Raw genomic sequence first — 12,316 nt, 5'->3', positions numbered from 1 at the left:
AATAAAAAGGGGGAGTGTGTGAGAGTATGTATAAAGAGGGAAAATTCCTCACTAAGCACTGGGGAAGAAGCCCTTCCTTATAACCACGCTTGGCACGGCCATCCCTGGCAGCCAGGCTAGGCCTCACTTTCCCCCAGTGCCGTGCTGAGTCCCGTGTGCAGAGAGGGCAGTGAAGCATGAAGCAAAATGTTGTATTAATGGCTTCTCTCTCTCGGAGATCTGGTTTCTGATAACGACTTGGTTCCCCTTCCCAGTGCTGGCACCAGCACCTCTCTGCCGGCCCCTCAAGATGTTCAACCATATGGCTGCACAAAGCTGCACCATCAGTCAAAGCCTCCAAGTCAGGAAGGGGGACAGTTCCAAATTGCTGCCAGCAGATCCTTTCCCACTATTTCGCTTGCCTGAGCTGTCACAGATACAGGTGTCAGCCTGGTTCCTTTACTGCTGCACTCTTTTCATCTACCCTTAAAAAAAAGAAAAAAAGCAGAGAGAGAGAAAGCAAAAAGGAAGAGCTTTGCTTTTCCTCTACTCAGGCCTTCAATTGGAAAAATGAAGGAAATTCGTTGTTGGTGCTTGCTGATCCCTCCATTCCTACTGTTGCACCACTATGGCCCTTTAAGCATGACAAAATGAGCTCCCCAGGCTTGATTATGCAAGCCACTAATTCCTCCTCCAGACAAGGGGGTGTCTGGGCTCAGCGGCTATGCAATTGGGGTTTACCCAGCTTTTGGTGTTGCTTGTCTTTATAGAGATAAACACTTGGCATTTTTGCATTAAAAATGGACCAGATTTTTCTTATAACTGTAATGCTTGTGAATAGGAAGAGACTGTCACATACAGTCTTTTTTCAAGTATTTTTCAGAAAAGAAGTTGGGATGATGTACATTTTGGGTTTTCCCCCATGATGCTTCCACATGAGCTCCTATCCCAATTATAATTTTTTCATCATGTTTGAAAAAGAGATGACTTTAAATACTCCCAGTAAATTGAATTTTCTTCGAAAAGTTTTCAACAAGCAATTGTTTTCAATAGTGATTTTGATAAAAATGTAGTGAAAAACCAGGTACCTTCTAATCAATACTTTTAAAGATGGACAAAAGCAATAACAAAGTTTTATACAAACCCTGTGCTAGTTCTGATATTTTTTTTAGCTGGCCCTGGTAGGAAGCAAGCCCTCCGACCCTAGGGAATTCATCTCACAGAATACTACTTGTGCTGGCTCTTGGCTGCATGGCTGCAGTTGCAGCTGGCGAGCAGCTTCCCTGGGGTGGATCAGCGCATCTGAAGAAGCTCAGAAGCAGCCTGGGTCTCCTCCCCACCCACAGCCCTGGTGGTGGGCACCCAGAATCTGAGAGCATCTTAAAGGCAGAGTCAGTCTTGCTTTAAAAAAAAAAACAAAACACAAGCAGCTTTAAGATAAGCTTTTGAAACAAATCTGATTTTTAGATCTTCGATGTTATAAGCCCAGCTGCCTTAGAAATACTTGGAAAACAGAGCCTTTCTCAGGACAACTGTTGAGCAAATTTGGAAGCTGGTGAGTAGCTATTACTCAGCTGCTCAGGTTGCTTCAGAGAGCCCAAACTCATCATATCTGCATAATATCTAGGGACCAACGCCTATAGACTTTAATCACAAAGAGCTGACCCTTGTGGTAAGGGAGGGCATTGAGTCACAGACACAGATGAAAATCAGATGGTTGCAGCAGCTCCCATCCCCTCTCCCTGCCCTGCCACTCTCCCGCAAGCAGCTGCTCCTCATGCAGGGATCTCTGGGACAAAAGTAATGTGGCTCTGGGAATCACCTCAGTTTGTAGCCCAAAGGAGGGAAGTAAGCTAGTGCCAAATTTGGACTACTCTAACAGTGGGCCACCAGCTGCGGCAGTCCTAGAATGGCTTTGAGCAGAGCACAGATGTCCTTGCCCTGGAGGCAGCAATCCCTGGTGCGGGGCAGGGGCACCGGCTGGGGACAGTCACCACTTCAGCTGTCCCACTTTCTACAGGCTGTTTCATGAGTCAACACCCTTCTCTACCACAATGAGAATTTGCATGAATAACATCTTACTGAGCAGAAAATGCCTTTACTGTTATGTCTAGCAAAGCACCAAGGATCACACTGCATTTAGATAATAACAATGATAATAACACCAACACATTTCAGTGGCCTATTTGCCTCCCTAACCAGGAGCCACTGGCATGATGCTGGCTTCACCCAGAGATGGGGATTTCACTCAAATCCAAGTAAAAACAATTTAAAGCACCTTGCAAAAGCGCACAGATCACTGACCTTAACAAAATGCTATCAATGTCCACACACAGTTTCCGGGATCAGCACTCCTCCACCATCGCCAATGCACTATGTGGGGCAGCTTCTAAGACACTACTGGAAGACTCATTTACTTTGCCCAGAAAGTTATTGTTTAATATTAGATCTCATTTTCCTACATCATGCCCCACCGCGAAAATAAACCGGTAAGAGTTTGGCAGACACCAGCATTAACGCCTCTACTTCTGCAGTTGCACTTTAATAGCTATCAGCAGTTGGAATTCCAGTTTTCACACCCCGGGCAAAACCCTGCACCTACAGCAGCATGGGGCTGGGAGGCAGGGTCACACAGAGGAATGCCACCTATTGCGTTCCCAGCATCACTTCCTACACCACAGCTCTTGCCGTGACACTCACTCCTTGCCACACCGGCAAGACCAGCCCCTGCCCGACTTGCACAATTCACCCGAGTGTGGCTGGAAACAGCACTGGGGGCAGGCGCACGCCGCGGCCTTGCTGAGCCCAGCACCTGCCTGCTCGCTCACATTGGGAAGAAAACAGCAACCTGCCAACGTTTATAATTTCCTTCAAAATTGGATTCTTCTTCTAGGAGTAACTTCTGCTCCAGGCAAAACCCTCCAACTTGTTTGTAAACAATCTTGAGTAGCACAAGCTTTGAACCCTTTAGAGTCCTACAATATTTATATTTTCAGATATATTTTGTATCCTTGTAATTTTAAAACACTGTTGCTTTTTAAAATGGCTAGTCGGTACTGCATTACATTGTACTATGGATCCCTCCCCATGGAAAAATGCAGCATAAATAAGAGCAAGTTCATCATTAAAATCATGATGTTACTGTTGTGTAGCAGCTGACCAAAATATGGCTTTATAGCTAGCTATCAGGTCAATAAGGTATAATCATTGAAAGAAAATCATCTCACCCCAATAATACGGTTCAACAAAAGCCCCACAGCAAACCATGTCCAGTTGCACTTATGTGAGCAAAGCAACCGAGAGAGTTAAAATTTGAGCTTGGGTGCTGTAAGTCTCCCCTTGAGGTGCTGAGAGTTTTCAGTTATCTCTAAACACAAAGGGATGATCTGTGGGAGCAAGAGAGAGCAGGGCATGCTATTTTTAAAAGTCAGGAGTCAAACAATCTGCCACATCAAGCATGTAAGAAATTGGCAGCAAATTAGGATTTGAAAGCTCTGAGTACCTTCCCCAGACGAAGTACATGTATTACAAAGATCATAATCATGTCTTAAGTCACGGATATTTCCTCAGCATTTTAAATAACTAAAAACAAAAAAAAAACGCAAATATTAAGAAAAAAATTAAATACCAATATGCACACATTCACAAAAAAAAGTTGGATCTCTATTGTCTAGCAAAGAAAATAAATTGTAACTGTGGTCCAGGCAAACATAGGGGCTGCAAACACCATGAGGTATTAGACTGAATTCAGAGCAGAATTACAGACGTTACTTTGAATTTCCCAGCTTTGGTACGTGCAAACCAGACACATGATGTTATTTCTTTTTAGCCCATATGAGAAAATGTTACATGTAGCTGAAATCTATTTCAGACAGCAGTGTTTCTTTAGCAGAATGGGATTTCTCTGATGCTTTGCTCCATATGCTTCTAATTATTGCTCAATTCAAACAGCTATTTCTGCATTGACTTGCAGGAATCTCAGAAGGCACCTTCTATGTAGGCAAGAAGCGTAGCCCATAAATAATTTCAAAAAGTATTAAAGAGGGGCAGCTTCATAGCTTTTCATTCCAATCTGACTATGTGGTATTTAAACAAACCGCTGTGGCTTTCCAGTAACATAGTAGGAACTCCCAGGTGGCAGGGCTGGGGGAAGAGAGGGTGGAGAGCACTAAACATACTAATGAACATGTAATTAAGAAAATGGGCCCTCATTCCCTTCAGAGACTCCACGAGGAGGGAGCTTATTTGAAGCGCTGCTTTCTGGTTCCCCTCCCTCCACGCAAGGAAGTCAGCTTAATATCTCCAGCGCCATTGAGAGTACTGTTGGTCCCAGCTCCAAGAGGGTCCAGTCAATGCAGACTGACACCGAGGCTGAAATTAGTGTTTAGAAATGACTGGTTAAAAAAAGGTAAAGGAGGGCATGTGATGTTGGTCCACAAACCTCACGGCCCCAGTTTCTCAGGAGAGCTGTCTATAGGCATTGCTATTAGCACTCTGCCCCTTTTCCTTAACAGCACTGCTACGCTGAGATGTACTTTGGGTCACAGATGGCCGGGGGCTCTCCATTCCGCAGCATCACCCATCTCCAGGACTTGCAGGGATGCAGCAGCCAGTAGTCCCGCACAGGAAACCTTTATGCGGCCTCGAGGCAGGGAACAGTCTTGGCAAGCGGGTCTCCAGGGCACGACTAGGACCAAAGGAAGAAATAATTCTGTTGAAGAGTTTGATTGTAATTGTGGAGGACAATGGTTAATTTGTTCAAGCCCATTGGGAAGAGGGAAAACAAAAGTAATTAAATGTTTGTTTCTCTTTCTAATCCAATTTTGGAAGTGGAGTTGGTTAAGGAAATTTCACCCTACACACAGGATGGTAGCAGTGATTGGTAATCTAAGCATTCATGGGAGGAGGAAAGAGGATTTTGTAAACAGTGGCTTAGGAATTCCTTAGCGTCTTTAGACATCTGGCAAATTCTGTATTGAATAACAGCTCTTCTTCCCTTGTTTTCTAAGCTTTGGAAACTATATACTTCTAGAGGCTGCACCCATCTTTCGTGAGTCTTAATCAAGCAAAGATAAACCATTTGTCTGAACATCAAGCACTGGCTTCCTGACAATATGATTGTTAGATGGCAGAACCATGGCAATATTCATGTTATTTAAGGCATTTAAAATTAGACTGATTATACCACTAGCACAGGGGCTAAACGATATAATGGGTCTTGCCCATCTCTTATTTTGGGCTAAACCTGGTTCTTCTTCCTACATAAACAGAGTGTGAGGTTTTGATGAGTATCCTGCTCTGCTTCCATTGAAGCAAGTGAAACCTGACTGATCAACTCAAGCAGGACAAGTGCAAACCTTCAGTCTGTGCATTAAAGAGGATTTAAGATACAATCTCAAATAGATGAGCCTATAGAAAGACAAATTAAACCAAAGTTGGGCATAAATGACAAAACACATAGCACAATGCATTTGACTATTGCATCGCTCACAATCGAAGGGTATCAACAGGAGAGTTATCAGAGCAACCAGTCACTATGTCCACACCAACCTCGGTGCTGGAAGCAAAACAGAATTCAGTGTTCACAAATATTGTGGCACCATCTGCAATGAGATGGCAAATTTATCCACAAACTTCAGAAACTTAGCTGTTTTTCATTAAATTGTTACTTACTTCAGTCAACCTTATGTTGCTAGAGCTGCATGCAGAAATGCTCCCAGATAAAAGACTGAAGTCATCTTAATCACAGAATCACAAAATGGTAGGGGTTGGAACGGGCCTCTGTGGATCATCTAGTCCAAACACCCTGCCAAAGCAGGGTCACCTAGAGCAGGCTGCACAGGACTGCGTCCAGGAGGGTTTTGAGTATGTCCAGGAATGAGAATCCACAAACTCTCTGGGTAGCCTGTCTCTGTCACCCTCAAAGTAAAGTGCCCAGTGCTCTGTCACCCTCAGAGTAAAGAAGTTCTTACTCATGTTCAGAAGGAACTTCCTATGCTTCAGTTTGTGCCTGTTGCCCCTTGTCCTGTTGCTGGGCATCACTGTAGAGAGTCTGGCCCCGTACTCCTGACACCCACGCTTGAGATACTTCTAAGCATTTATAAGATCCCCTTCAGCCTTCTCCAGGCTAAAGAAGCTGAGCTTCCTCAACCTTTCCACATAGGAGAGATGCTCCAGTCCCCTCATCATCTTTGTAGCCCTCCGCTGGACTCTCTCCAGTAGCTCCTCATCTTTTTTGAACTGGGGAGCCCAGAACTGGACACAGTGCTCCAGATGGGGCCTCACTAGGGCAGAGTAGAGGGGGAGGAGAACCTCCCTTGACCTGCTGGCCACACTCTTCTTAATGCACCCCAGGAGACCATTGGCCCTCTTGGCAACAAGGGCACACTGCTGGCTCATGGTCAACTTGTCATCCACCAGGACACCCAGGTCCCTCTCTGCAGAGGGCTGCAGAGCAGGTCAGCCACTGGCATGTACTGGTGCATTGGGTTATTCCTCCCCCAGTGCAGGACCCTGCACTTGCCCTTGTTGAACTTCATCAGGTTCCTCTCCACTCATCTCTCCAGCTTGTCCAGGTCTCACTGAATGGCAGCACAGCCTTCTGGTGTATCTGCCACTCCTCCCGGTTTTGTGTCATCAGCAAACTTGCTGAGGGTACACTCTGTCCCTTCATCCAGATCATTCATGATTAGGTTGAACAAGACTGGGCCCAGTACTGACCCTGGGGGAACACCACAAGCTACAGGCCTCCAACTAGACTCTGTGCCGCTGCTGACAACACTCTGAGCTCTGCCATTCAGCCAGTTCTCAATCCACCTCACTGTCCACTCATCTCGCCCACGCTTCCTGAGCTTCCCTGTGAGGATGTTATGGGAGACAGTGTCAAAAGCCTTGCTGAGGTCGAGGTAGACAACATCCACGGCTCTCCCCTCATCTACCCAGCTGGTCATGCCATCATAGAAGGCATTCAGATTGGTCAAGCATGATTTCCCCTTGGTGAATCCATGCTGACTACTCCTGAAAACCTTCTTTCCTCCACTTGCTTACAGATGACATCCAGAATGAGCTGTTCCATCACCTTTCCAGGGATGGAGGTGAGGCTGACCGGCCTGTAGTTTCCTGGGTCCTCCTTCTTGCCCTTTTTGAAGATTGGGGTGACACTGGCTTTCCTCCAGTCCTCAGGCACTTTGCCTGTTATCCAGGATCTTTCAAAGATGATGGGAGAGTGGCTTAGTATCGACATCTACAAGCTTCCTCTGCACTTGTTGGTGCATCTCATCAGGGCCCACGGATTTGTGGGTGCCCAGTTTGCTTAAATGATCTCTCATCTGATCCTCCTCAACCAAGGGAAGGTTTTCCTTTCTCCAGGCTTTCTCTCTTACCTCCAGGGGCTGGGATGCCTGAGGGCCAGCCTCAGCAGGAAAGACTGAGGCAAAGAAGGCATTCAGTAACTCAGCCTTCTCTGTATCCTCCGTCACCAGTGCACCCACCTCATGTAGCAGCAGGCCCACATTCTCCCTAGTCTTCTGGTTGCTACTGATGTACTTGAAGAAGCCCTTCTTGTTCTCTTTGACATCCCTTGCCAGATTTAATTCCAGGTGCACCACAGCCTTCCCTGTTTCTTCCCTGCATACTCTGACAATGTTCCTGTATTCCTCCCAAGTGGCCTGTCCCTCCTTCCACAGTCCACAGACCTTTCTCTTCCATTTCAGTTTTGCTAGAAGCTCCTTGCTCATCCATGCAGGTCTCCTGCCTCCTTTGCTTGGTTTCTTACTCGTGAGGATGCACTGATCCTGAGTACAGAGGAGGTGATGCTTAAACAGCGACCAGCTCTCTTGGACTGCACCACCTCGAACCCTGACCCACAGGATTCCTCCAAGTAGGTCCTTGAACAGGCCCAAGTTAGCTCTGCAGCTGCTAATGGCATCCATGCAAATGAGACAGCTATATAGAATTGGCTGGCTGAAGGAAGGAGAACTAGTTTTACTCTAGCTTTTCTGCAGACAGCTGGGCTTTGTAATTTTGCAGTTTCTTCAGGAAGGACCTAGAGATCAGGTGTTAGCACTTGTCTTTGGTCTCAGAAACTGAAGGGGAATTTAGAGAAGGGGGAATCACACAGAAGGAACAAAATCTTTGGGTTTTGGAGGAAAAGAGATGTCTGACAGAGTCCAGACTAGGTCAAGGATTCATGGTGTGGAAGGGAGGTCTGGAGGAATATAGCTCTGGGAAGGGGAGCTTGAACTACAAAAAGACACTAGCCAAATTCCGAAAAACATTCCACAATGGTGCGAGTAAGCAGGGAAGGGTATATTTCTTTTTGTTTGGATCTGTAATACTTTAAGGATTACAAAGGAAGGAGTAACTCTGCTAAAGACCTTTGCAGACCTGTGAGTCATTTTCACAGGCACTGGGGGAAGCTCAGGATAACCTGGGGCAACTGTGAGGCTGGGACTCCTGCAGCACTGAAGAGGTGGCTGGCCTAGGGAGCCTGGGGCAGCTCCATTCCAAGTGGTTCTGCTGCTGGTGCTGCTCAGGCTGATATGTCACATATCCCATGTATAAGAAATCTGCCAAATATAAGAAATCTGCCAAAATCGGCTACAGCAGTTTGGGAAGCGTCCAAGCACTGTGCCAGGACAGAAGCACCTTTTCAGATTTAAAAGATCAGAAAATAAGTTTGCATGTACCTATGCTACATCCAGATTCTCAGAGCAGGATCTTCCCCACTGATGGAAAGAGGACAGCAGACACGAATGTCACCTTTTCCCACTGTCTCTGTAAGCTTCCCTTCTTCATACTGTGATATTACTGCACCCAGACACAATGACGACAGGGCCTGGCTGATAATACTGCTGCCATCAGACAATTTGTCTCGTTAAAAAAACACCTAGCTTAAGAAAGTGAAAGAAGGAGGAATTGTCTGGATTTTATACCAAAGGGCCTCTGTAACCCTAAAATTCGAGAAAGCAGATTAAAATCACTTTCAAGAAACAGGGGAATTCAAAGTGTCATGCAAGGGTTAAAATGTAACTGAGTCCTCACTGAACTGCTGAGTGGGGATGAGCAGATCAACTTCAGGTTTTGTTTTCTTATTCACGGATCTTGGAGATTAAAGCAATCATCAGCCTGATGATTGCCCATCTTTGTGCTTTGTGAATGTTTCCTAATGTTTTCCCCAATTTGATCGCAAATATGGAAGGCAATGCTGCTGCCCTGCATCCTTTGGGATACTACTTCATAAACTAAGAATTATCTTACAAATCCATGATGCAACCAGCTTTTACTTCGCTCACTGTGGGAAACCACATCCCCTCCAGCAGTATCCCCTTCCTTTTGTCACCTGTGTCTTCCCCATATGCTCTTTTCAATCAGTTTCTTATGTCTTCAATCTAATTTCAAATTAAGGCTCCATGGCGGGGGGGGCAGAGGCTTGCCTTCCTCACTCCCTGCCTGTGAAATACCAGGCTCTCTCGTCTCATTACAGAAAGACCAGATTTCTTTGGTGAGCTCAGACAAGATGCAATTTAGAGTAATCTATCAGACTGATAGAAATGCAAGCAGATATAATGCTGTGGATTTCTTTTATTTCTAATTATGCAAATCATTATGTAAAACAGCCAAATGCATCATTTCCCCCCAGGCTCCTGGCATTTTCCCACTAAGCTTTAGGGAGTGCAAATTCTGATGTTCTTAGCTCAATAGCCTGCCCGATCATGTAAGACTATATGTAATAGGCTTCAAAATGTTTAGGTTAAATGTGTCATGGAAGTTATTTACTAAGTGTAACTGGGACAAATCTCACAATTCAGGCCGCTGCACCAGGGTGTTGGCAGTGCTGGTTAGCAGGACAGCTGGTGAGGCCCAACAAGTTTCTGCGAGCAGGTGGAAGAAGAGGGAAGTAATGACCTTTGTTTTTTCTGAGGGCAAGGAGGACTGGAAGCCTTGCAACAGGTAATCTGAAAACGTTCAGCCTCAGGCGCCCAAAATAAGTGGTGGAGTGGGGAGGGGGTGTTTTGTTTTTATTTCCCTTCCCCCATGGGAAGAGTTTTCTATCAGATGGGACAGGAAACAAGGAAAATTATATTGGCAACATTTAAGGAGACTTTAAAACAGCAGGAAAAGACATCATGTAGGGGTGCTGCTCCTCACTCAGCTTGGAAGTTGAACTGGATTTATTTTTAAATGTGTAAAAAGACATATAATTGTTTGTTCCTAACAATTCCTCCCTATGCACCATAGTATAGTCAGACAGATCCAGACCTGGTATCAATACCTGAGACTGTAAATTTATCCTGGTATCTTGGACTTGCCAGGACTTTGCTTGTGAACAGACCATGTCGTATACTCGGAACACAAGTGGTTAGGAGATTTTTAGAGAAAACCTTTTGAACTGCTATGTGGTTGCAATAGCCAATTTCTCAGATGCTGCGAAGACTTGCACAGCACATTTGTTCTGGGTGGCTGATAACCTGGCTAATGGTGGTTGCCTGTGCTCATGTGCTGATGAGAATCCCTCCTGTTGTGAGGGAATTTGAGTAATTTTGCAGGCTAATGCTCGTGAATTTAGACTGAGGTAAAAACAGGAGATGAGCACAAATTTGTTGCCTTTTGAAAGGTAGCTGATACTACTTACAGAGATTCTGGATGCTTTGGGGTAACCTGCATTCCAGAATACTGGATTTTGCTGCTGCTTTTCTTTTTTTTTTTTTTAATCGTCCCCTGAAAGCTGTCAGTATATCCTAGACTGACTTAGCAGCCTGGGATCTTCTTAGGCCACAATTTGTGGTTTTGAGACTGCCATTGCCTCTCTTAGTGATTGTGTCCCATCTCCTAGTGGGAGAATTCTAAATGGGAATTTGGCAACATGCCCAAGAGACTTTCATCCTCCATCTTAGTAAATCCTGTTGCACATGGATGCAGAAGGCCCAGCAGCATCATTCCATGTGATAAATTTACTCTCTTCTTATCTCCCTAAGAAATAATCTAGGATACAGCTTTCCTTCCTTCCTCTTTTCTGCCTACCCTTCCAGTTTTTTTTTCTTTTTGCTTCACTGATTCTACTTGATGTTCATCATAAGTGTAATGGAGTCACACAGCTTTTAAAGCACATACCAGAGCTCCCAGTCGTCTTTTCATTCCTACCATGGTTTGAATCAACGACCAGTAGAACACACTGGCACTGATGCCATCTGCCCTGTCTTGTAAATAAATACCCAGTTAAAGTTTGCCACTTGATTTGACAGTCCTTACTCTGAATAGTTTCTGTCACTGTCTCCCTATTGGTGAAAGATAGTTCCTTGCAATACAATTTTACTAGCTCTGAACTTGTCTCTTTAGGTACAGAAATCAGAATGAGTGATGCATGTGGCAGAAAGTTTAAGGTTGCTTTACTTTCTCTGCACTGTCATTGCCCGAAAGTGAAACACTTCCTTTCATCCAATGATTTTCGTAGTGGATATCACAACATGCTTTGCAGATGAAGCCAGTCACATAAGCCAGCGTGAAAAATAGAGGCTTTAAGGTGATAATTGCAGATAGGTGACTCAACAGCTCATGGAATGTTACAGAAAGACGGAGAAAAAAAAAGAAACAACTGTAAAGAATAATCTTTTTGAAGGTTACTAACAGCCAAAGAACAAACAATAAAGCAGACTAGTTAAGGTAAGTTTGTACCATGGGAGGTTATTTAGGTGAAGAGTATCACAAAAACCTGCTTAAGTCAGTAGGTGTAGGAATTCAGATAATAAGCCTTAACAAATTGAAAAACTGAAGTTCCTCTAAGGCACTCTCAAACAGCTATAAGTAAGAATGAAGACAAGACTTCCTTCTTTTCCAGAAGCAACTGTTACAGCCATGAGTAGTTAGTCCTGCCAGTACATATTATTAGAGAGCACAGTATTATTTTTAAAAACATGTCCACTTTTAAAGGAGTAAATTTATTTCAATAAGCCTGCTTGTAAGTGTCAACTTCTCTTAACAAACATAACAAAAGCTGCAGCTCCATGGTCTTACTGGCATGAGGACACATTGTCCAACAATTGCTGTTGGAGTTCCCCGAGTCAAACTCTGCTCTCTTCAACTGCCCCGGATGACAGTACAGATTAGCTGTTTAATAGGAGCACTATTCTGAGTAAAAGAGTAAAAGTCAGAATTTGGATAGCACAGTTCAGGGGACCTCTCTCCTCAAAGGGAGGGATGGGGTAAATTGAATAATACACGGCTGGAGCCTGTCTTTGATCACAGGCTCTTGTAGGCCAGCGTGAAGGAAAAGCAGGCAGTGTCACAGGGCTTTTGTCGAGCACACCCTTTCTGTGCTGCTGAGAACATGCTCTGCCTG

This window comes from Opisthocomus hoazin, chromosome 9 (assembly GCF_030867145.1).
Source record: "Opisthocomus hoazin isolate bOpiHoa1 chromosome 9, bOpiHoa1.hap1, whole genome shotgun sequence".
Lineage (NCBI taxonomy): Eukaryota > Metazoa > Chordata > Aves > Opisthocomiformes > Opisthocomidae > Opisthocomus > Opisthocomus hoazin.
This window is presented reverse-complemented; position numbering follows the sequence as displayed.